This window comes from Amblyomma mixtum, chromosome 2, assembly GCF_055824585.1.
Source record: "Amblyomma mixtum isolate Tamu chromosome 2, ASM5582458v1, whole genome shotgun sequence".
NCBI classification, from domain to species: Eukaryota; Metazoa; Arthropoda; class Arachnida; order Ixodida; family Ixodidae; genus Amblyomma; species Amblyomma mixtum.
In genome coordinates, this window is record NC_143013.1 from 75307763 (window position 1) to 75328896 (window position 21134).

Sequence of the window (21134 nt, forward strand, 5' to 3'; positions counted from 1 at the left end):
ATATATATATATATATAATAATAATTTAGCACCTGTCTTCAGTGCATGCAATGAAATGTCACGCGTTTTATTTGTTATAATGGTTACTTGATCACCTATTGCATACAGCAAAATATTTGGCGAATGTAGAAAGGTGGCGCAGAAACCTTCTCTATAAGCCTAAGGAGCAGACTCGGTTGTGGGACACAGCAGACTCCAATCGTTCTATAAAGAAGCAATCGATCAGGAGGTGAATGACGTTATTATTCTTCCAGCTTCGTTGGCAGTCGAGATTTCGGGCGCATTGCGGGCACTACTGTGGGCTCCCTGCGTATGTAAAGTCGTGGTTCAAACGATATAGTGCATAGAAGAATGTGAGCAGTCTTCGCCGAGGAAGGCAAGATAATAGTACGAAGAGATAAGGGCATGCAATTTGCGAAGACACGTGTCTTTCTCTGAACCCAGAACCTTACGTAATATTGCTTCCAGTATGATGACATAGCATCAACAGATTTCTCTCATCAAGCCGTCTCCTGAGCAAGTGAAGATGGCAACAGCACATGCGTCACTGCAATGTTGATGAAGACTCAGCTTCAACCTTCTGGATGCTCAATATTATTAATACGCATGAATTAATCATGAGCAAAGTAATTTTTTGAGTACAAGTGAATGCTGGGAAAACTTTATTCTTATAAATTACCAACAAATTTCCTGCTGATTGGTTTGTCTCGAAACCATTGATGAATCGACCGAAGAACAGCACACAACCCTCTGCTTGTGCCGTCTTCTTATCGTGTGACATCCTTCAGCGGAATTCGTCAGAGCGTTACATGATACTTATGAAGCTGCGAAAGAGTGAGTATGCTTCCCTCTGGGTGCTCTGCCTCGTCGGTATCGCAGTTGCGGGAGGATAATCCAACAGTAACAGTAATTAACTATTCTAAAGTACGAATATACGTTGCCTCAACAATAAACCCAGCGAAGGGATGTGACGTCACTGCTGAAGCCTAGCGGCCGCTGCCCACGTCATCTGGGAATGCGAAAAGTATTTGGAGCTACACACCAGGAAGCTCACAGGGCTACCTATTCCGGTCCGCCTGGCGACTTACAGCGACTGGGTTCCTCGCAACACACGACTGCGCTACCATCGCTGTTTTCTGGCAAATCTCGGAGAATATGTGGCTGAACGCACCAAGATTTGTGGTAGTCGGCGGCGACGAAATCAGCATCCGCCTAGGTAGTCGTGCCAATGGTGAGGTCGCACGCCCGCAATGTGTACGTTAAAGCTTTAATAAAGGACTGATATCAGTCAAATATCGACGATGAAAGCTATTGCACAACGGGAGGATGACAGAAAAATGTACCGACGATTACGTTACTTCCTACTGCGAAATGTGAGCGCAGCAAATAAGCTGTTTCACCTTTTCGATACATTGAGGCAAAGAAATCGAGCAACACATGTATGCCCTATCACAGAATTTTTTTTTTATTTTTCACACGTATTCCTTTAACAAAGACTCCACTAACAGTTCTTGACAGTCATGAAGGAAGCTTTGTGGTCGGAGAAATAGACTGATATATGTTCGACTTGGTACACCAATGCTTGATTCTCAAAGACGAGATCTATACAAGTGCCTCGCGAGGTTGTCACAGCCGTGGGACGCGTTACGAGCGAGAGGAACGGGATGTTCTCCCGCATAAGGAGAACGCCAGGAGCCGCCGAGCCGTGTGGACGCGCGTCGCATGAGCTCCGGTTTAACAGCCCGCCTTTGGCGATTCTTTTCAACCTACGGCCCCGTGCCTCGTCCCAAAAGGTCAGTGAAAGTGGTCCGCTCCCACCGACACCACTTTTGGCCCGGAGACTCCCGAATTTAGCCCGCTTTCAGGGCTTTTACCGCCGCTCCGTGCCCCACCTGACTAGGCCTAACGCTAGGTCTAGCGCGGGCCGCGGAGCCGCCGGGGCTCGCCACCGCCGCCGCAGTCATGGAGCCCGGCATCCTGAACGCTGCAATGGAATACACCGTAGTAGGTGAAGACGCTACCCCAGACCAGCTTGCCGACAAGAACTGGGAGCTCATCACTAGGTTTCACGACCGATATCGACGCACCGGCCCGAACGCCGGGAAGAACGCCCGCGACGCCAAGGGAACGCCGTCGACGCAGGAGCGCAGCGTCGCTGTCGGCGCCCCCCCGTCCACGGACAAGTCTAAGTCAACGCTTAAACAGAAGACATCGCCACCGAAACGCAAGCAGCCGCCGCTTCCCCGCCTGCCGACAGACGAATATAAAGTCGTTGTCAGACCCCGAGGTAGCCTGGCTCTACGCACCATAAGCCCACAAGTTATACACGCGGCAGTTTGCCGTGAACTCAACCTCCCGCATCAAGAGGCAACAGCCCATGATCGCATCCGTATCAACCCCATCAACAACACGTTTACCATCAGCACCCCCGTAAAGACCAGAGTCCTGGTTTACGTCAACCTCAAATCTCTCAAGCTGGGTGACCAAACGTACGACATGGCCGCATACATCCCACCGCCAGACGAGTCCGTAAAGGGCATCATATACAACGCCTATTGGAACGAGACGCCCGAAGAGATCATCAACGGCTTCCTCGATTATAACCCGGACATTCCCGTGGTGGCGGCCCGCCGCCTCGGCAGGTCGACCTCTATCGTGATCACCTTCGCCGGAAGCAAAGTCCCCCGCTCGATATGCTTCAGGGCAGGCCTCTTCAATTGCTTCCCCTTCCACAGCCGCGTTGAGACGTGCTTTAACTGCCGCAAGACGGGCCATCGCACCGACGTAGGTCCCAAACCTGCGACGCATCTATGCCGCAGATGCGGCGAGAACCACCCAGCCCCACCCGAAGGCGAAGAACCCAAATGCACGGCCAAATGCATCGTTTGCAACGGCTCCCACATGACGGGCGGGAGGAACTGCAAACACCGCTTCATCAAGCGCCCGCACCAGCCGTCTAAGAACGAACAAGACGCTAGCTCCACCCCCAACCGGACCAGCAGCTGCAATTTCGCAAGTCCCGCTCCAAGGAACGCTCCAATCAAACACCGAAGGAGCGCAAGCAGAGCAAGTCCCGCGACCGATCGACATCCTATCCACCGCTCGGTTCAAGTAGAGATTCGAGTGCCAGCCGAAGGAACGCCGACTACAGCCGCTCCGACAGAAGCAGCAGCCGCTCCGGAAAACAGGTGAGCTGGGCGGCCATGGCCTCCAAAGCCACTGCTCGGGAACAGGAGCTGTTAGGCAAAATACACACATTAGAGGAGGTAATTGCATCCATGCGTCGAGAAATGGCAGAACTTAAAAACCGTCTCCAACCTACACCCAATCTAACCCCCTTAAGCAAACCTACACCTCAACCACCCTTACAGCAGACGCCCACGCGCAAACCGCAGACGCAAACACCGAGCTCTCCCACAAAAGCGATGGAACTCGACGCGCCCGCCAGCCTTAAACGCCCAGCCCCCACTGAAGTGGAAGCAGGTCAGAAACGCACCGCCGAAGCCTCCCATGAGGAGGAACCGCAACCCAAAGCCAAACTCACCATAATGGACAAAGTCAGCGCAAAGATTACTGCCCCGGAAGAGATTATCAAATCCGCACTCAACGCCGAGTTAGACTTGAGATTCGCGGCGTTTGAGGCCAGATTTGCGCACAGACTAAATGAAGTCTTTCAACAATTCTCGGACCGCTTGACGGCCGTTGAAGCTAGACTCCCACTCCCACCCAGCCCAAACCCATCTCAAACACTAACTCCCCAACTGCCGCAACATGGCCCCTCGGCAGCAGCAAATTAACGTATGGCAGTGGAACTGCAGGGGGTTCCGCAACAAGCGGGGCAACCTGCAGCTTCACATTCAACACTCGGCAAACAAGCCGGACATTATAGCGCTCCAGGAATCCAATAGCCCGGTCAAATTACCGGGCTTTAAAGCCTTCACCCCTGCAGACTCGACGGCGACGCTAGCCCCGGTCACCGCGACGCTGGTCCAAAGGAACATAACCGCGATCCAACACACCATAGATAGTTCGAGTGCGCAATACACGCTTCTCGAAATCGTACCCAGAAAGAAGGGGGATGCCAACCTCTTCGTACTGAATCTGTACAGCTCGCCAAAAGACAGGGGGCCGGGAATTCCTGACCTCCTCCAAAAGGTCACGCGCTTGGCTGCCAGAGCACAACTATTAGTAGTGGGCGACTTTAACGCTCACCACTCGGCTTGGGGTTATCGCAATACCAACCCCAAAGGCACTAGGCTGTGGCAGACAATCCAAAACTTAGGTCTCACCATTCTAAACGACCCCCAAGCGGTGACGCGAATCGGCAATAGTGTTAGTGCGGACACATCGCCTGACCTCACCCTGAGCAAAAACGTGCGCGAAGCGCAATGGTCAAACACCGGACACACGCTAGGCAGCGACCACTACATCGTATCCACGACTTTTAATACCACGCCACACAAACCCCCACCCGCGCGCACTAGAATCACAGACTGGGACAAGTTCAGACGCCTCCGGGGACAAACCGCACCCACGCACATAGACGACCTCGCTGAGTGGACTCGCACGCTCAAAGAGGACGTCTCAGCCACCACGGTAGACACACAAACCACGGACCCACATCAAACCACGGACATGAAACTCCTGCACATGTGGGAGGCGAACGCCAGCATACTCAAACGCTGGAAGACCCAGCGTCACAACAGACAGCTCAGACGCCGAGCAGCGCAGCTAGAAAGACAGATCAAAGCATACACGCTAGAACTGGAGAAACAACAATGGGGACAGATCTGCGACAATCTAACCGGACAACTGGGAAGCAAGAAAACATGGCTCCTGCTCCGGCACCTGCTAGATCCCACGCAGACGAAGTCCACACAGCGTGATCAACTTGCACAGCTCATACACCAACACCAAGGCACGAACGCAGAGCTGCTTGCAGACCTGCGAAACCGTTACCTTAACACGTCACACACAGACCCGCTTCCCGCGTACGAGGGACTCCCCAACGAGACCCTAGACGCGGACATCACGGACGCCGAAGTGTGGTTTGCACTCGGCAAACTCCGCACCACCTCTGCGGCGGGACCAGATGGAGTAACCAATAAGACACTCAGAAACTTAGACCTGACGTCGGTGACGGCACTGACAGACTTGATGAATTCGTACTGGAGGGAAGGCGAGATCCCGCAGGTATGGAAACACGCCAGGGTCACATTCATCCCGAAACCAGGCAAAAAACTCTCTATAGAAAACCTCCGCCCCATATCATTAACATCGTGCGTGGGAAAGCTCATGGAGCACGTTATCCTCAACAGGCTACAAAGCTACGCGGAGGACCGCGACCTCATCCCACACACGATGGTAGGATTCAGAGCGAACCTATCCACGCAAGACGTCATGCTCCAACTCTCGAGAGACGTCCTAGACCCCTCATACAGGAAAGGCACGAAGGCCATCTTAGGTTTAGACCTAAAAAAGGCCTTCGACAACGTTTCACACGAAGCCATTCTCACGAACCTCTCACGCATCGACCCAGGGGAGAGAACGTTCAATTACGTTCGCTCTTTCCTCTCGGAGAGAACGGCTGAGCTATCGCTCGGAGGTCTCACGTCCGATCCCATCCCCCTAGGAAGCAGAGGCACGCCGCAAGGCTCGGTCCTCTCGCCCTTCCTATTCAACCTCTCCCTAATCACGCTACCCCCGAAACTGGCTGCAATCGAGGGTCTACAACACAGCTTATACGCGGACGACATCACCCTGTGGATGTCCACGGGCAGTGACGGCCAAATAGAGGAGACCCTGCAGAAGGCCGTCAACGTAATCGAGTCGCATGCCTCTGGCGCGGGGCTCGAATGCTCGCATCCTAAATCAGAATTGCTTGTGCTCAGAGACAGACCGAGAGGCAGCCTCACAGGCCAGGCACCCCCACCTTCACTACACATAAATGTAGGGGACACCCTATCAAGGAAGTATCTACCATTAGAATTCTCGGGATGCTCATTGAGAGCAACCGCAGGAATAGCAAAACGATAGGCAAACTGACCGCCACGGTCAATCAAACCACCCGGCTCATACGACGAATAGCAAACAAGAGACGCGGCATGAGGGAGAACGACCTCTGCCGACTGATCCAAGCATTCGTCCTCAGTAGGTTCGTGTACACTCTACCGTACCTGCACCTCTATCAAGCGGAAAAGATCAAGATAGAGTGCCTCATTCGTCAAGCTTACAAGACAGCGCTCAGTCTACCGCACAACACGCCTACCGACAGATTGCTAGCCCTTGGCATAAACAACACGCTACCCGAACTGTGCGAAGCACACCTCACTTCCCAGTATGCACGTCTCACGCGATCCAAGGCAGGTAGGGCCATCCTGCACCGTATAAAGATAAACGCCGAACTCCTAACCGAGGACTCGAAACAACTCTTCCCCGAAGTACACAGAATGCTCACTGTCAAACCCCTACCTAAGAACATGCACCCTACGCACCACGAGGGAAGGCGCAAGGCGAGAGCCCGCGCCTTACACGCCAAATACAAGGACTACCCCGCGGCCGCTTACGTGGACGCGGCGGAATATCTAACACCGCATAAAGCGTACGCGATAGGCGCAGTGACCGGGACCGGTTCGCCCCTAACAGCCGCCACGATACACACCACCTCCTCCGAGACGGCGGAGGAAGCGGCAATTGCATTAGCCATAGCCAACACATCAGCTGACATTATTTTCAGCGATTCCAAAGCAGCCATACGCAACTTTGCGAGGGGCCGCGTCTCCCCTATCTCCCTCCAAATCCTCAAAAGTACCCGCCACACCCCCGCTAGGGAGATCGAGTTGTTATGGGTTCCAGCCCACTCGGGCAACCCGGGGAACGAGGCAGCCCACGATTACGCCCGAGGTTTCGTCGGCCGGGCAGTGGGCTCCTCTGACTCGAGTTTCTCGAGGGATGGCCTGAACTCGTTTCACGACATAACACACCACTTTCGCCTCGAAAGACGCATCTTCCCTCCACCGCATAAATCGCTCACGAAGACCCAGGAGACCACCTGGCGTCGCTTGCAAACCCATTCCCACCCGAACCCGGCGGTACTTTCGCTCATGTACCCCGGGCAATACTCCCCCCAATGTAACAAGTGCGGCGACAGAGCGACACTAGACCACATCCTGTGGAACTGTCCAGAGGATCCACCTCCCCCGGACCTAATTCAGCTCCTAACTTCCGAGCAGTGGGAGGCCGTGCTGCTCAGCTCCGACCCGGGGTTCCAACTCCGGGCAGTGGAGCGAGCCAACGAGGTCGCCGTAAGCCACGGGCTGACGGCCATCTAGCGCGACCAAGAACTCACCTTAAATCACTTTTTGCCGGTGAATAAAGTTTTCCAATCCAATCCAATCCAATCTCCCGCATAAGTGTTAGGAAATTGCTGTTTGTCTTTATGTCAACATTAAAGTCCCCCACTACTAACATCGGTGTGGATCGATGGACGGTTAATGCGAGTTGCAGGAAGTGCACGACGTCTTTCGTGAGTGCGGTAGGGGCGAAGTAGGCAGCTACTACCAGCAAGCCGAAGGGCAACTTTGCGGCGCACAGTTCGCCAACTTCATGTGACGTGCCAAACGTTTCGACTGGTATTGCAGAGAGACCTGTGCGCAAGTAGATAGCGACTCCCGCCGCTCTGTTGTGGTCTCTGCGAGCACTACAGCAGTATAGGAAATCTATGATTTCGAGAGGCTCTTCGGGATCCATCCAGGTTTCAGCAAAGCAAAGTACAGAGGAATGGCGCAGAATGTGATCGTGGTGTACGTCCTTGGCATGTGCGGCAAGGGAGCGTACGTTAAGAATGTGGTTGTGAATGATGAATCAAGTGCTGCCAGCGAATGACGCGTCCATTGGCTGTCTGCGTGTGTTACTGATGTGTGGTTAACATGTTAAGCTTCGCCTGTAAGAGTGGAACGCGACAGCGTCTTGCAACGCTGCCAGGGAGTCCACAGAACGCCATCGCCAATTCGGCTGTACGCCTTGCTGGACGGTAAATTTATTTTTTGAGGTAAGGAAATGTATCTCTCTCGCATATCTGGGTGGACACCTGCACCTCGCCGTAAGGGAAAGGGGGAAGATGGGAGTGAACGAAGACGCCGTATTAGCTAGACGCGCCTTTGTTCATTCCAAACCATTCAGCTGGCATTACGGAGTGGCTAGCGTGGTCGTATCGCACTCCGGAGACCCTGGTTCGATTCCCCAACTCGACCAATTTCGTTCTCGGGTTTATTGATTTATGCGGTCTAACTAGAAAGGTTAATTAGGCTATTTCATATTTATATTATTGTATTTCTATCCATCGTGTTCTGTCATTAACCTGTCAATTGTTGGAACTGTCTAGAATGTTCGACACAACGTATATGAAACGAGCAACGTCTTACTGAGTGGGGAAGTGCGTGGTGGTGGAGGAGGGAACGCGGCTTCGTACTTATGTTTTTTTTCAGCAGCGTCTCCTTTTGCGGACGCTGTTGTCGCTGCGGCGCGCGTCTTTCTTTTCTTTTCTTCTGACCTCTTCATTCTCCTCTATATTAATTAGGGAAATTGATTAATTAAGCAATTAACTAAACTCAGTCCAACTTAGTTGCAGCATCACTATACGATCCCTTTGAGTGTTTGCATGGTTACTAGCCAAAGTACAATTGGCCCCATTTGAAATTCGCGCACTGTGACGTCACGAGCATTTCGACCAATTGAAAAGCGTGACATTGGGGGCGGAGCTGGTTACGAGGCAGACGCCGACGCCGACGCCGACGCGAAACCCAGGAACGGACGCCAAAGAGCTGCGCTCTAAAAAAGAAATGCGATTTGTTGAATTTAGCTCTACAGGTAAGAAAGACGAAGCGACTGCCTAGCTGCGTTCGCAGGATGAACTTCTGATCCACTGTCGATTAAGTTTAACTAAACTGCCCCATTATGTGTTTTTTGTGTGTTCAGACACTTTTTAGTGTGAAAGCACTGCTTAACGGGGTCCCAACTAAGAATCTTGAGTGAGGCTTCGGAGTAACTCGGGTAAGGTCGGGTTAGTTCGGAGCAGCGGCACGCAAGCTGCAGGCAATGGTAGCAAGCTCGGGTAAGTTCGAAGGAGCGTCGCGCCTGACGTCGCCAATAGAAGGGTAGCCTTGAGGGTGACCTTGGCGAAGCCTAGCTTAACAGCAGCCCGTGCACAAATAAAATAAATATTGCCGCTATTGAGTTTCGAACTCGAGGTGGCAAGAACAGGTCAGCTTCGCTGGCCAGTGCACGAGAGCAATCTGCTATCGCCGCAGCCGATCACGCCTCGTGTTACAATGCAACACACTCTGGCGCTCTCCCCTGCACATGGTCGTCTTTATCAACTTCGATCTGTGACGCGAACAGATCAGCTTAACTGGGGTCAGAGCTTAACCCGAACCTAATGTCACCGCCATACGTGCCGATCACACAGCAAAAGAAAACCATGAGCCAACCAGGGTCGCAAATCCACTATATTTGTCAACGTTAAACCCTACCGCTTTTTTTAGCCAGGTGCTACATTAAACATGACACAGATTTCTTACCTTGTGTACAGGTTGAAAGTGAGATCTCACTTTTTTGCCAGCATTGATTTCTTGGTGCAATTAACTGCGTCTTGTAATCTGTGCATTCGTAAGGATAATGCCCCGCCGCGGTGGCTCAGTGGTTACGGCGCAAGGCTGCTGACCTGAAAGACGTGGGTTCTACCCTAGCCGCGGCGGCTGAATTTAAATGAAGGTAAAATTCTAGAGGCCCGTGTGTGTGCGATGTCAGTGCACGTTAAAGAACTTCAGGTGGTCGAAATTTCCAGAGCCCTTCACTACGGCGTCTCTCATAGCCTGAGTTGTTTTGGGGCGTTAAACCCCAATAAACCAACCAACCGTAAGTATAAGACGGGAGGAACACAGTGAACTTAAGACTGCTACGATAGATTTTTCTCTATTCGACTTTATACGACTCTGAACATCATTCCGTCTGAGTTACTGAGAATTTCGATGGAAGAGGAATTCTAGAGGCGCGTGTACTGTACAATGTCAAGGCACGTAAAGCACACCAGGTGTCCGAAATTTCCAGAGCCCTTCACTGCAGTGTCCCTCATTGCCTGAGTTGCTTCGGTACGTTAAACCCCCACCAGCAAACCAACCCAGGTGGTCGAAAGTATTCCGGAGCATTCCACTGCAGCACCTCTTCCTCTGTTTCTTCTTTCATTGCCACCTTCGTTTGTTCCCTAACGGCGCGGTTCGGGTGTCCACAGAGATGTAAGACTGTCACTGCGCCATCCATTTGCGTTGCTCAAAAACCAATTTTTGTATCAAAATGTTGACGCACCCGTTCTTCGTACACCGTTGCGGGTAGTGTCATACGGTTTCTCGCGCCATACAGTATACATATCTTAGGTTGGAGGCTAGCTCGCGAGAGGTATCCTCACTTGTAGATTCAGCGTTCGAAGGAGCGTCTTCATTGCATTACTCAGTGTGCAACCCGCATCAAGGCGGAACGCTCACTACGACGCAATAATGATTCCTTCTACGCAGCACGAAAGCAGCCTTAAGTGCCTCCTTTTGTTATTATTACAAGCTGGAGCTCATTTTATTCTTCATATAAACGGCCGTTAGAGCCAAACATCTCACAGCCTGGCGCGTCAACGCCATTAAAGAAAACATGCACTGGCATCCCGAATAAGTCCGCAATTTTTTAAGTGGAGTTCAAGAATATTCGTATTAATTTAACACGAAGAAACGTAGTGCATTCCAATTCTTAACTCGTTGAAGGTTATTATCCGAAATTTAACAGATTTTGGGTATGTGGGATTTGGGGGTGCCTGTTGCTGCAGCAATCGCTCGGACGACTTACGTGTTTGCTGCTATGCGTCCATTCCTCCAATCGTAAGCTGGGACGGGCTGCGAGACCCCCCCCCTTACGCACTAACGGTGGCGCAAAACATTTTAGATGCTATTGATGAACCGCCAAGGGCTTGGATATAACTTAGGAACGACACCTCAGAAGGCAACAAACGGGGCCATTTCAGCCACGGAGGGAGGGCGGGGAGGCTACCCTGTCCGACTGTTTAACCTGGAGTCCCAGAAAAAACGCAAAAGGCGCCCGTGTGTTGTGCGATGTGGTTCGTGGAGGAGATGACATTTATTAAGGCGGAAGCCTTTAATGCCTCATCGTTGTATGCAGGAGTTGTCGACAGAAAATGTCACGCTTTTCAATTGGTCGAAATGCTCGTGACGTCACAGTGCGCGAATTTCAAATGGGGCCAATTGTACTTTGGCTAGTAACCATGCAACCAATCAAAGGGATCGTATAGTGATGCTCCAACTAAGTTGGACTGAGTTTAGTTAATTGCTTAATTAATCAATTAGCCTAATTAAGATAGAGGAGAATGAAGAGGTCAGAAGAAAGAGGAAAAGAAAGACGCGCGCCGCAGCGACAACAGCGTCCGCAGAAGGAAACGCTGCTGAAAAAAACAGATAAGTACGAAGCCGCGTTCGCTCCACCACCACGCACTTCACCACTCAGTTCGAGGTTGCTCGTTTCATATACGTTGTGTCGAACATCCTAGACAGTTCCAACAATTGACAGGTGAATGACAGAACACGATAGATAGAAATACAATAATATAAATATGAAATAGCCAATTAACCTTTCTAGTTAGACCGCATAAATCAATAAAACCGAGAACGAAATTGGTCGAGTTGGGGAATCGAACCAGGGTCTCCGGAGTGCGATACGAGCACGCTAGCCACTCCGTAATGCCAGCTGAATGGTTTGGAATGAACAAAGGCGCGTCTAGCTAATACGGCGTCTTCGTTCACTCCCATCTTCCCCCTTTCCCTTACGGCGAGGTGCAGATGTCCACCCAGATATGCGAGAGAGATACATTTCCTTTCCTCAAAAAATAAATTTACCGTCCAGCAAGGCGTACAGCCGAATTGGCGATGGCGTTCTGTGGACTCCCTGGCAGCGTTGCAAGACGCTGTCGCGTTCCACTCTTACAGGCGAAGCTTAACATGTTAACCACACATCAGTAACACACGCAGACAGCCAATGGACGCGTCATTCGCTGGCAGCACTTGAATCATCATTCACAACCACATTCGTGACAGAATGCTGTACTAAGGCTTTCGCCTTGCACCACTTTAGTCGCCAAAGTGACTCCTAATTTTTTACAGCACCATGCTGATTTGGGAAAGGAAGGTGGAGATGGTCGTTGCTTTCGTTGGCTGTCCCTATTCCTGGACGCCATTGGACGCCGCCGCAGCCCGTGCTCTCTGGACCAGGGGCCCGCTGAGCCTCCAGGCCCGAGCTGGACAGGGCCGCCTCCCAGCTTTCCTTAGCTGGCTGACTTATAACGGCTATATGTGCATTGTACTGGCAGGCCCACACTATGTGGTATAGGTCAGCATACTGCCCGCAGAATTTGCATCCGGCCGTGAATGTCGGGTACACGTGTTTTAGTACGGCGGCATTTAAGAAAGACCCGGTTTGGAGCCGTCAAATTTGGCACTCCTCGGTTCTGTCGATACCATTGGCGAGTCCCTGGTGTACCCTCCTGGTTTGTAATATGGTTTGTAATATCCGCGTAAGAGATTACCGGGTTTGGTATGATTGTCGGGGCATAACCGGGGCTTCAGTGGAACCTGGGGGAAGGAACACTCGGGCAGCCACATAAGCGGCCTCGTTCCCCTCAAACACCTGGTGTGAGAAACTCATACTATCTGTTTTTTTTTACTGTTAGCCAAATCCCAATTGCTATCAAATGCCAATAGTATTCTGCGGTCGAGTGGCGCTATCCTACCACGCACGTAATTTCGACAAGCCTGCGGCAAGACCGACATTATGTACGCGGCGATGGAGCGGGTGGCGGCCAGTGCAATTGCAACTTTCTCCAGGAGGAGGATAAACTTTATATCTTCCGACAAAAGTTGCAGGTGAAGTGGGGTTATAGCTCCATCAAGTGACCATGAGCCCGTGGCGTTCGGCGACTTCTAGAGCTCTTGTCACAACCCGCATCTGTGTGTGCAAGTCGGAACTGAGCAATGCGAGCTCCCACTGGTCTGGATTCGAGAGCTGCAAACCTCGAGGAGGGGAGTCCCTAGGGCAAGCCCAAAGTATGTGGAATAGAGTGGCATATTGACCACGTAGTTTACAGGAAGGGGAGTAGACATCAGGTAGATCGCATGGTTACATTTCATGACATAACCATGCACAACCGCTTAGGTAGACTTCTATATCCCCCGCACGTAGTTCTCTCACCAAACCCCAAGAGGTTGTATGGAGGCAACTCAAACAAACATCTTCCCGAACCCCACGACATATGCACGCATATACGCACTTCCTCCAACATTAGCGCGTCGCTAGTTTTATAGCGTAAAGCTAACAACGCGGGTTAGAGCCGAGTTTCGCGTGCGTGTGCGCCGCCTGTTATGCGTATGCGCGAGAACCCGCGTGACGTCACGAGAGGCGCAGATGCGTCCGCTCCTCGCCGCCGCCGCTGCCGGCGTGTGCTTACGACAGCTGTGCCGCGCGCTAGTGCGCATACGCGAGGAGGGTGCGCCACGTCTATACCATGTGCTCAGCAGAGAAAAGACGGTCGCGCTTGACATGGAAGCTAAGAGGAGTCCAGCCGCTGCCAAACGGCGCTGAAGACTGGAAAATATAAATTCTTTCGATCCCGAGGTTGTCGCCTGGCAGTTGGCCGTCGAGCAGCGGAAGAGCGATCGAGCCAAGGCGAAACGTGCGGACGAAACACCGGAGCAACGAGAAAAATGCCTAGCGAAAAGACGTCGCCAGGAAGCTCAACGACGTGCTATGGCTGCCGCTTTACGCTACGTATATCCAGGCATAGCAGAGCTAAGAGCTAAGCCACTGCCAAATTTTTTACCGAGAGCCCGTTCACCTGCTTTCTCTCGTGCACCACCTCAATGGTGCAGATACCCTCCTCGGTTGGATCCGCTGCATCTACGTAGTGTATGCCTGTCTTATTTACGTAATAATTTTGAATAAATTTTGCCCTGAATTCACGCCTCCACAGACTATACTCCCAATTCATATTTTTGGGGAGCGGCTTAACATTCAAAGTATTCTTCCATGCCTCCGGGATGTCGACTTTGCGTTCGGTGGTGGAGATCAACGCGAGATTGAGGTCAAGAAGGACTGGTCGGCCGGGGCTGGTCACCGACAGCCTACAGACACGAGACACGAACTGAGTGAGGTTGAAAGTTACTGTTACATCGCTGAAATAGCAGCTCCAAACAATAAATGAGTATTCTTTTCGATTATAATTCCGCAAGACAATTTTGTAAGCTTGCCATGACAGCCATGTGCATGCGATTCGAGGCAATTCGTAACAGTGTCACTATCTATCATACGATTTGTAAAGGCACTTAGTAGAAAAATGTGCATCGGACTCCCGCCGCTAAGAACTGTGAATGCCACACTTGCAGGCTGGGCACTACTGATTAAACATCAAAGCCTTGTTACTCGGTTTATACGCGACACGTAGTGCTCGCATATGGCCCGAAAGTCCTTATGGCGCATGACTCGCAAGAGCTCTTTCTCGGGTCACCCAGATCAGCGGAATTCGAGGTCTGGCGAAGCTCTTGCCGGGCTTCTTATTGGGGTCAACTAAAGCCTGACTTGACCAGACGACTACGGTGAGGACTGGAAGTCATCCGAAAGGAAGAGGGAGAAAAAGAAATGTTTCGAAAAATAAAATTAGCGAGCGAGCATAACGATTGATCTCTGCCGACAGCGCTTTGATATCAGTAAGACGCTGAGTACGAGCACCACTTTCGTAATGTGGTAAAGCTATATTCGAGTTGCGCAGCGAATTTCTGATAAAGGCTTACAAAATATAATAACAGTGCGCGTGGTTTTGCGTCTAATACTGTGCTCGCCTGTCATCTTACACCCTTTTCTGCAAAGCCTTCATGGCGATATCGGACTAAATTAATTATCCTCGGTCAAGGAACGACATTCGGCAACAAGAAATGGGTAAACCGCAGAGGATGCTGCCGGGAAGTGGAGCACGAATTTCATTTGTCAGTCGCCAAAGCGTGGCCTTCGATAACAGCAGTGATGATAATACCAGGAAACGCCTCTAATAAAGTCTTTGATCAATTTATTATCCTCAGAAACAGCACCCCTGGCAAAAGTGTGAAATAAGAATCTGACATCCGCCTGTATGGTAGCGAACGAAGCCAACTGCCATGAAATGAAGGGTAAATACAACCCCTAACCCGGTACCAAGTCCCTCTTTTCTTGGGTTTGATGAAAAGAGGTCTGGTGCTAATGCCTGTTCCTGCATGTGTTTGTCGCAGGATTTCATAGCAGATGCTGGTGGGCGATGGGTTTGCCCTCAAGAGGGAGAACTTTCTCAAAGAGAACGGATTCTGGTACCTCTCCAGGGGCGGAGCCGGAGGGGACCACACCATGGCCTGCAGGCAAGATCTCATCAGTGCCATACACTGCTTTGCTCCAGCAATAGTTTTAATTATAACACAGAGAGACTATGCTTTAAAAGAGGCCGGAAATGAAGAATGTTGTTCTAAAATATTGCATCGGAATGAAAAATTATTTAACCCAATAAATCTTGACGCTTGCATGGTGCATTCCAGATAACATGGCATTGCACAGGTTATAAATTTGAAAAGTTTGAACAAGAAAGAAGTTTATTATTCAGAGCTTTTCTTTCTGTTATCCGGTGCTGTTCACATATCGCCAAGTTCACCTAAGCAGTTTACGTGTGCGTCGCTTGCACTTCCTACTGAAGGCCTTCCTCCAGACGTTGAGTAGGACGAGCAGTTAGATAGCAAACTAGCCAGACGGGTTTGTTGCTATGTCTCAAAACTGTTTGGCAGTGAAGTGAACCTGCCTGCTTCTGATTGGTCAGACTTAGCAGTGCAGCCACCGCTATTTTAGAGCGAACGAATCAGGAAAAGATTGTGACAGAACAAGCGCAGAAATTAGCTTCAAAATTTGAACATAATATTGCACGGTGCTGCAAATTAACTAACTAAATTAAGGGAACATGAGTGTGTTAATGAGAATAGCGATTATAGTCAGACAGGTGAAGAAACTGACATCTAAAATAGATCCCAAAACGCAAGTTCTTCCGCGCTACCCTTTTGCGTCATTCAATAGACGCGTGTAATAGCTTCTGTTGCATCAATAAAAATCATATCTCGATAGTGGAAAGTTTTGTTGTACAAAGAAAGAGATGAGTTCGTTCGATAGCATTCGTTATAAAGCGTAGAACAAAGAAATAAATCGGCGGAGATTGAACAATATTTGCCTGACAGTTATGCCGAATTCTCGGGGTTTATCAGATATAGATTTTAATGTCTAACAGCCAAGAGGTAATGCCTCACACACGAGGAATTGTTTCAAATAAAAAGAAGCTTTTTACTCAATAAATAATATTTTGAGGCTGATTTAAATTGGCTGATTATACATTGCTTGCTCAGTAAGGTTAGTTTGAAATGGCAGTATGATACCTAACTCAAGGAATAATTTTCGGAACATTGGCAATGTTCAACTTTGGTGGCCTTACAGGAGCACGAAATTCTTCTGATCATACCTCTTAAATGCAGCATTAAGTGCATACAAAGAATTAATCAACTAATATCTCCTTGTAACATAAATATGGTTTTGACTCTTTTCGCTAGACTCTTTGTGCAACAGCTTATTGGATCTGGGTTGTTGAAAACTATGTTTGCTTCATCAACACAATCCTGCTCAATATTCTGAAAATTATCCGCCCACCTGCGTCTGTCGCCCGATACGCGATGATCTTGCACCACCAACGTCCTCAGTCGCCGAAAAGCATGAAGCAAGCCTTCGCGAAGTCTGCACAGACCGCTGCGGCTGATGAAGTCGACGTTGTCACTGGACTTCCTAGCCAAACAGTGCAGTCCCACAGACACAAAAAGAAAGGGGTAACAAAAGAGAAAAAGGAACTTCTCAACACAGAAGAGCTTAACAGTCGTGTTTAATGATATGCCGGTCTACAGCACGCTAGTCTTCATTTTTTTTTTATTTTCCGTGTTGTGGAGCCAAAACCGCCGATGCGCGATGGACACAGGCATAGACACTTTCTGCAGTACAACGGAAACCTCGGTGCCACAATATAGACAGCGAAGAAGGGACAGGGTTTTTGATACTGAAAAAAAAAAAGAATCTAAACTACTCGCAGCAGTACAAAGCAGCGGCAAGGTGTCAACACATCATTGGCGGCAAAGCAGTCAAGGAAGGGAAACCCAACAATGGAATCGCGGAGCAGAGCTCAAGGTTTACCACTTCACCACAGGCACAGAACTTCGGCGAAACTCCGCACCGTCGGTGGCAGCTGGACTGAAAGGGTACTCGGACGAACCGCTTTCCAGACGAAGATTTCTGGCGTTTAAGTTATTAAAAACATCATTTTTTTCTTTTACTTTCCCTGTCAAGACTTGTGAGGCTTTCTCGTTTTCCTATCTCTTGCGCGCGGTTGTCCCCAGCCTCCTTGACAATGAATTGAAAGACCCGAAGACATGTCTTCGTTTGGAAACGTGAACCTCCCTTCACGATCGTGCCGCAGGGAGTTTGTGGTATAGGGCGACGCAGGCGAAGACACCTTCGCCCTCCACGTGTTGTTGCTTTTTCAAAAGAGGCCGTTGTCCTTCTTACCGTAACTGTTTAGTTTAGTGTCCGTCAGCTGTGAAAAAAAAAAAAAATTGAGCCCTTCTCGCACCTTGGTCTTTAATACCACGAAGCATGTGCGGCAGTTAGATGGTACCAAACTTTTTAATTTATTATTTTGTTACTCCAGGTGACTTCCAAGCTCGGCCAGGGCTCGTTCAGTATTTACGTGAGTCAAAATCTTTGCCCACCTAAGATACTTAAAAAATAAAAAATAAAGAAGAATAAATGCGCACTGCAGATATATGCTGCTGCCTGCAATTCCTCCTTCCTTGTTGCACGCAGACTACGATTCTTTTAGGGTGAATTGCCTAGGCAGCTAGATGTGTTGGGGTACGTGCTCAATGTGATGTGAAGAACAGAGCTATTGGCTGGGAACTAGGCATCTACGTGCTACATTCCTGAAAAGCTGCGTGCGCCAGCTTGAAGTGCTGGCGTCGGCAACTATCGTGAATAGGAGAGTAGCAGAAAATTTTCTCAGTATCCTTTCTTGTTGTTTTCTCGAATGATGAACGTTTCCCGTCGCCTTTCTTCCCTTCATTAGAACGGCCTTGGAATGTGGCAAAACTTGACGCTCTATGCCTTCAACAGCCGAATGTTTGGCATATCTGATTAGCTACACCTGAATCAGGTGATTCCTTCCACACCGGAGACGCCTGCCCACGAAGGGCTTGTACGATAGAGATCAACTCGTGTGCACCTTCGCGCCACAACACTGAGAGCTTCCTTATGTAGGGCAGAATTATGGTACATAGAACCCCTCTGTGCGCGGGCATCACAGGTGCAGCAGAAACCACTGGACGCAGGTGAGTGTGGTATGATTTGCAAACCAAAAGGGCGCTTACGTCATAGAGCGTCAGGTGCGACACGTTCTGAAGAAGTTCTAATTACAGCCAAGCACGAACATTTTAATGCAACCGCAGCGCAGTGCTACATAACACAAGGCTAGCGGGGTCGCCCGATCATTACCCGGCCAGCTCTATTGGATTTTCAGTGGTGGCACCTATAGGCCATTAAAACTGCGAATAATTAATAACAATCTACTGTCGTTGGTAAGAGCACGAGCGGCGAGGGAGAACAGAATTACCCAGGACGCGGCGAAAATAACTGGCCATCAGCTGTTGCTTTAGAGCGTCACGGTCAACAAGTTATTGCAGGACTTGATGGCACAGGCATCAGTTACTACCAATGTTTCGTTACGCCTGTATCGGCACGAACACAACTCTTCTTTTCTCAAAATTTTTCCCACAATACTTAATTAGATTTCCAGCACATTTGAGAATTGTTTCGTACTGAAATAGAGAATGTAAAGGATAACACTAATTAGAAATGTTTCTGCTGTTACAGAGCGTAAGGGGATTTATCACTCTGCGTTTTTTGTCGTGTTGTTGCTGTGCGCGTTGGAACTTGCGGTAGATTTCGCGCTTCACAGGAAGGAGCCTCGACTTTTCTGTGTCCACCACTGCCCTGAAATGCTGTCAGTTCTCGTAAATCAACAAGAGACTAGAGAAAAGAGCGAACATAAGGGACTCACTTAGCGCTACAACTTCCAAAAACGCAGATTATAACGTCTAACGGCGGCATTATGTTTCTGTCTAAGTGACGTGTCCAGTGTCTGGACAACACGTGATGCTCGCGTCAGCAGACGCCCACGAATCGCTGACGACGAGGCTGGCTTACCACGACAAATGCGATTAGCGACTGCCCGGAAACCGGTCGGTCGTAATAGATACTCCCCAGGAACTTCTGCGGTCGTTTGCGCCGGCTACAATTGTTCCGGTTCATGAACTCCGATCCGCTGAGGTTGTCTGCAGGTTGCGTGCATCATTGAGGTCCGCTCGCAAGCAAACATGTCATTGTCGGGACCGCGATTTCTTCAAGCGGGCAGAAGGATGTGAATAGTGTTGCAATAATTATTGCTACCACTTAGGAGAAGATAAAATGTAGGTCACTTCCAATTTTGGTGCAGGTTTTCATGACAGCAGAGGTGCTCTATTTATGACTTACACCGGACCAGATGAGTCCTCCGCAGGTGCGCGATGCCATTGCGCATGCGCAGAAGGCATTCGGCTGTCCCGGCATACTTGTACTCAATTTCGACTCATCTCCCGTAAACATTTCTTTATTGTTTACACCCGACGACTTAGCACAATGGTTTTGTTTGTGGTCTCATGGTCTCCTTCAGAGTCACTGTTCTTTAACTTATGATAGAGGAAAGAAGCAGTGGGCTAAAAATGAGTTGTATGGATGAACGTATTAGCGGCGACCTAAGCATATGCGAGTGCTCTTAGGATTACCTTCTGTAGGCTTTTGTGGAAATGGGAATACATTTTAAGCCATGAAGCTGCAATCACGGCCCCGGATTTAAGCTTGCTGGTGGGCAGAACGTAATAGTGTGCACCCTCCCTCGATGGAAAATCTATCAGCGAGGGAAAGAAATCCGCCTTGTGCGGTAAAGCCTATTGGTCTATTTTTTTTCCATTAAAAGAGGGGTGGTTGACTTAGGGCTCTTTTGGAAGCATTTCGGCCCAGAAGAGCTGAGCAGAAAGCCGGTAAAATCTTGTATCCATTAGAAAACCGGTGGGTATCCGGCGGTAATAAGAATCGAACCCATAACCTGCAGCAATCGCCAGAGCTTACATATGCAATGGTAGGAACTGCTTCTGCGCCAACAGACGCCGTACAAGAAGAGGGAAGTAGGCACAATGTGCGGAGGCTCCTAGCTAAATTTATTATGAAAAGCACGAAAAATACCCTGGTGGAGCTGATATGGGTGCCTGCGCACTCCGGGAATCCCGGAAACGAGGCCGCCAAACTTTTAGCCCGAGGTTCTTTAAACCGGGCTCAGGTGGCCTCGGATCGGGGATTCACGAAGGATCGCATGCACTCATTCAGTGAGCTGACCCAGGCATACAGAGCCTCTCGTCAGCTCTACCACCCGCCCCACCCCTCCCTAGATAACAGACACGCAACACTCTGGCGCAGATTACAAACATACTCTCCCCTCGCCCCTTACCCTAACCCACTATCATCCCTCCTTCCCCACTCCTGCTTGCGTCCTATGCCCAGAACCCTTCGCTTCTTCCCTCCACATCCTTTCCCTCTGCCAGGCGGACCCTCCCCCGCGGGACCTAGAGAACCTCAAGACCTGGGAGGACTGGGAGACCCTGCTGCGCTCGGAGGACCCGGCCGTGCAGACCATCGCCACCGGCCGTGCTGCCAGTGTTATGGACCTCAGGAACATAAACACTAGAGTGCAGTGGGGTCGTGCGGGGACCCTGGGGCGTGCCCCGAATTCCTTTCTAAATAAAGTTTTCTCTCTCTCTCTCTCTCCGCCATGCCAGCTCGATGGTTTGGAATGAACAAAGGCGCGTCTAGTGAATACGGTGTCTCCGCTCACTGCCATCCTCCTC

At 50.1% G+C, this 21134-nt stretch overlaps 1 pseudogene across 1 annotated transcript; it reads left to right on the forward strand.

Moving 5' to 3' along the window:
- The first annotated feature begins 3771 nt into the window (after positions 1 to 3771).
- On the forward strand, positions 3772 to 20861 carry LOC149359787 (uncharacterized; annotated as a pseudogene). Its single transcript, XR_016288803.1, has 2 exons — positions 3772 to 7367; positions 20791 to 20861. The product of XR_016288803.1 is annotated as an uncharacterized LOC149359787 (transcript).
- Positions 20862 to 21134: the final 273 nt, after the last annotated feature.